The sequence below is a fragment of the Halyomorpha halys genome, unplaced genomic scaffold (assembly GCF_000696795.3).
Source record: "Halyomorpha halys isolate HHAL.00 unplaced genomic scaffold, Hhal_1.1 Scaffold620.1, whole genome shotgun sequence".
NCBI lineage: Eukaryota > Metazoa > Arthropoda > Insecta > Hemiptera > Pentatomidae > Halyomorpha > Halyomorpha halys.
This window is the reverse complement of record NW_027107900.1, coordinates 508,594-513,948: the sequence shown is the minus strand read 5'-3', so window position 1 is coordinate 513,948 and position 5,355 is coordinate 508,594.

Below are 5,355 nucleotides of genomic sequence, written 5' to 3'. Positions count from 1 at the left end.
TACACTGCTTTCAACTTGTTAATTTATTTTTTTTGTTCCCTGAATATTTTAACGATAATTCCACAGGTGGGTAGGTATCACCCTTAGGTTTTCTGTTATCTGCATGTAAAGGTATTCGCCAGTGGTCATAATTCCATAATTATTTATATAGGGTTATAATGTAGTTATATTGTGAGTATATTGAAGTAATTGTTAAAATGTATACGAACAGAAAGATAAACATAATCAAACAGTGTGTATGAAAAAATAAATAAAATAAAATGATATAATCTCTAGTCACACATACACTCTTATATACAATATTTACACAATCGATCAGAGGATCCCTGAGCCCACTCTATCCCTCCCGTGTGGGGGATAGAGCAGAGCTCAAAAGATCCCAGCGCATCCCTCTCGCTGCATCACTGGTAGTGAGTTAGTGGAAGCTGAGCAGGTGCGCTAAAGCCGCAAACATTCAACTTAAGTGGAGAATCTGACCATTGCTAGAACTCCAATTGTCCATTTTTATTTAACAATAAGTCTCTTGGCCACTGCGGATTCAACCTTCTAGGTGGGCTGTAGGGATGGGTGGAACTAGATAAGATTTGAACCAAAGGACTAGGATGCTTGGAAAGGTTTATATGGAATTTGGTTGGTATGAGGTCAAGGACAAAAGGGATATGAAGGTCACGGAGTAGTGTTTCGTTGCAAACGTAATAGGGTGCATTAACTATGATAATAAGGATTTTGGATTGAAAGGATTGGATACGTTTGATGTTAGGTGGTTTAGCTGTTCCCCAAAGTTCAAGCCTGTAGGGCCGGATAGGTTTGAGTATAGTCTTCTAAATTAGTAGTTCTTTCGTAGTGAGATATGAGAGGTCCGGCTGAGCATTCGGTTGGCTGAATCGTCTGTTCAGTTCTTTTCCTTTAAGTCTAGTATGTTCGAGGTGAGTCTTTTTGCTAAGATGAATTCAAGGTTTCACACTGTGTCGGATTTGGGTAGAGGAATATTAAAAGTAACAGGTGGGCAAAAGCAGTGGCGGAGAGTGGAAGTCATATGGGTGCGTTTCAATTTGTTGACTTTCATCCGCTAATGATTCTACCATTGCTCAATCTGGGTGAGGTTTGTTTGGAGATTGGATGAGGCTATTACATGATCAGAATGGGAGGATAAGATAGCTGTATCATCGTCAAATATTTCCAGGAACGTGTCGGGATTGATGGGAATGTGAGCAGTGAAGAGGATGTAGAGGACAGGACACTGCCTTGGTGAACTCCTACCTCGATGCAGTAGATATTTGAACTCGAAAGGAACGATTTAAAAGGTAGGAGCGGAGGATAATAAGGATTTAAGGTTTGGGGTAAAATGCACTTAACCTTGAAAAGCAATCGGGCATTCCATACTCGGTCAAAAGCTATCGCTATGTCCAGAAAGGCACCCGAGCAGTACTGTTTCTTTTTAAGAGCTGAAGAAACATAGTCAATGACTCTGAGACCTTGTGTGCAGTGGCTGGGGCAGAATCCAAATTGATGTGCGGAAAAAAAAATTAACTATGGATAGGATAGGTTTTAGGAGGATCCTTTTCAAAAATGTTTGAGAGGATTGCAAGTAAGCTGATTGGCCTATAGGAAGCAGGATTATTAGGAGGCTTTGGTATTCTTTTTCCTGTTTTTGGAAAAAGAATTTTAATGGAATGTTTTCAAAAGACAGGAAAGTGGGTTGTTCTTAGGATACAATTATATAGATACGTAAGGAATTTTATAGCTTTTGGAGGAAGTTGGCAACGGATTTTAGGAGTCAGAAGATCATATCCTGGAGATTTATGAGGAGTTAGCACTTTTAGTTGATATTTGACTTGAGAAGGGGTTACTGCTCCCTAGGAGCACTCTGCTAGGTAAGGAGAGTGAGATTGGTGACGATAGGTATTCTTCAATTGTTTTAGTTTGGTTAGTACGAAGTTCAGGATGAGGACTGAATGTATGAGAAAAGTGAATGGCTAGTTTAGTATGCATATTCTTGGCAATTATGGCACTGAAATATTGTTCATTTAGAGTAGGGTTTTTTCCAACTTCTACCGTGGTGTAGTAAAGTCGGTTAAATTTATAGATTTCTTCAACTCCAGGAGTCTGTTCAAGTTCGACAAAGAACAAGGGCAGCGCAAATTTATTTGTTGCATCATGTGGATATTCTTTGTATCCCAGGGCCGTGAGTTCTTCTTTGATGGCTTCCGTTGATGTTGAGGGGTGTAGTTGTCGAATAGATAATCTGAACGCCCTCTCCTGGCGTAGCTGTGGTAATCGGCTTTTGTATTGGACAAATATTTAATTATATTTCGATATGTATCTGCGGTGTCAGGTATTAGTTTAGTTTCCTTAGTGCGACTCTGACAAGTAAATGTATCTGGGTCACTACTCTATTTAAATGTTGGGAAAAAAAATTGAAAATTTTTGATAAATATTGGTGGTGGTTTGGGTTCTCTAGGGATCTGATTAGCTTCCATGTTTCCAACTGGTAAGTTAGTACACTGTATGGGTTTGGCGTGAAGAATGGAGATTCATCAGCCGTATTTTATTTAGAAGCTCCTCGTTGGGAGTTCATTTCGTTGATTGAGCTTCCAGGGGTACTGGTGCTGGTATTTTGAGGGGGAAACAAGTCCGGCAAGTGGGCCTGTGGATCCTTTATGCCAACCCCTGACGGCTACCTAGGTTGCCGCCGCATACTAACCAAGGTGGGAGTGTCAAGATTCATTCTACGGGACCGCCGAAAAATGATATTTAACTGCCCCAGGTGGGAATCGAACCCACAACGTTCCGAACCGAGCAAACTGGGACCTGCGCCCCAACCCCAACCCGCACGGCCGTCACGTCCCTACCAGGGGTAACTAAACATTTTTGTCAATGTTTTATAAACTATATCTTTTTCACTCTTTTTAGTAAATGTACATTTTTATTTTCAGGCTAGTAAAGATGCTCATTTCATAAAACCAACCGTTAGTATTAAATAATATTTTAAATGCAGGCTTTAAAAATTAATTAAAATAAATTCTCTCCAAGCCATGATTTTAGAGTTATTCAATAACAATCGAAAAAAGTTCACTTTAAATTTAACACATCATTCTGGTTTCTACAAAAGCAGACTCTTTCAGGTTAAACCATTTTTGCGCTCCTTAATAATTACCTGAAAGGTATTAAAATTTGAAACCATATTTGAGATGGTATTATTCAAATTATTTAACAAGATAGCGTTAATATTATGCAGCAAGTAGAGCTCGAATAATTGTATCTAATGTATTCTATCAATCTGTGCTTATATAAAAATATTTGGAGCTGAAGGCATAACTAATTCGTAAGTTTTATTTCTTAAATTGCACAGTGATGATTCAAGAATGATAAAACGATTTTAGCTCAAAATACTGAAAAAAATCTAATATATTTCTGTCTGTTTCTGAATACGTCACGTGTTTTTTTTTTCAGCTGACGACTTTCAACCAAAAATTCCTAGCCCCCCTAAAATATATGTACATGTATGGACTAGCTATGAGGTCTCAGTGGATACTATTTAGGATTAATATACTTTTACAGATAGTTGAATCTTAACTATAAAATTTAAGTGATATTTTCCAGTTTGGCAACGTTACTTATTACATAAACCGTTACTTCAATTTAGTCATTACAACGTAAGCAGCGTTATGAATTGTGTGTGTTGATTAGATTTCTTGATAATGTTTTACTGTTTATTTGAATGAGCATGGTAAGAAGTATATTTCGAATGAATTAAAGAGAATAAATTCTATCTAATACGAGAGTTCTTACTGTGGTAAACTAGATGTATCACTGAAAGTCGTCCCCATCATGAAACAAAAATATTAGTGCTTGTTGTTTGTAGGACTAATACAATTAACCTTCATTACGAAACAGGATTCAGTTGTTGGTTTTTTTTTTTTTTTTTTTGAAGTTCACAAATCAACACCTGATTGTCACTTTTCTCACTATTGTGCAATACATGGAAAGCATGTCCCCCACCCCCCCAACTGTCAAGGAATACCAGCATAGCGAGACCATTGTACAAGGATGGAAGAAAATTGTTAGTTTAATCTACTTAGGAAAGATAGAAAGAGCTGATAATCAGAGGTCGTTAAGAGAAAAGGATTATAGGACGCAAGAGACCAAACCAAAAACTAAATGTATAAATTTTTAATGTCTATTCAAATTCAAACAACATGCAAATTTTTTTTTATCTTTTGCGTTCATTTGTTAATTTTTGATTGTTTAACTATATTGTTTTCAAACGGACACTATTTTATATTCTAGCGGTTTTAAAATTGGTCTACGTTATTTTATTTACTTTTAGTTTCTTTCTGGAAAGTAAATATAATTATTTCTTCATATGGGCTAGGTTTAGCTTCTTTTTTTTTTTTTACTCCCGTAGCAGTATTAATGCCGTAGTGTGCTACTTGAAGGGTGAATGCACTCTTGGAAACATCAGTTGTTTTTTGGAAGTATTCTGTCAATCCATCCTTGTAGTCGTCATCATTATCTTGAAGCTCATCTTGATTAGGGCAGTCCTGTGATCGGTAGGGTAATCAGCTGACATTAATTTCTCATCAACATTTAACAAATGCTAGATTTCGGTCCTATATTCTACTTTTTTTGTAAACTACCAGGTTTTTGTTAGTTTAATTGATATTTTAAGGATTTAGTTATTCATCTTACTCATCATCTGTTTGTTTATCTCCATTTAGGATTTTTTTGTACAAAAACATTTCTCATCTTATTAAATATATATCATTTTCTTTGACTTTCATGCGCTTGAATGTGAAGGTGAGTGTAAAACTTACGATTTGGAGAAAAAACAGTTTCAGTAAACATTCGCCGTTTTTTAATTTTATTTTAGATTTTATATTGGCCATTTGAAAAAACCTCCAACTCAAACTGCTCGTAGATTCCGATTGCTACAACACTTACTTGACAAACGCTCTAAACTTCCCATTCACTCAAGCTATGCAGCAGGGGATGCTCAGCGAAGACCTCAGAGCCCCGTCGAGAAGCCCCTTTTCTCCACCTTTGGCCGTCTAGAGTCGGTACTTCGTCGCACCAAGGGAAACAAATCCTCAGGACTTGACGAGATCCCCAATGTTTTACTGAAGATGCTTCCCAGGAAGGGTAAAGCTTACCTGCTGAATATCTTCAACTCAGCCATGAGGATCTCGTACTTCCCGACTTCTTGGAAGCGTGCGATCGTGGTGCCACTCCTCAAGCCAGGGAAGACGGGGAACTCTCCAGAGCACTATCGTCCGATCAGCCTCCTCTCACACATGAGCAAGATTTTTGAGCGTCTCATACACGACCACCTCATGGATCACTGCAGGGAGGCCG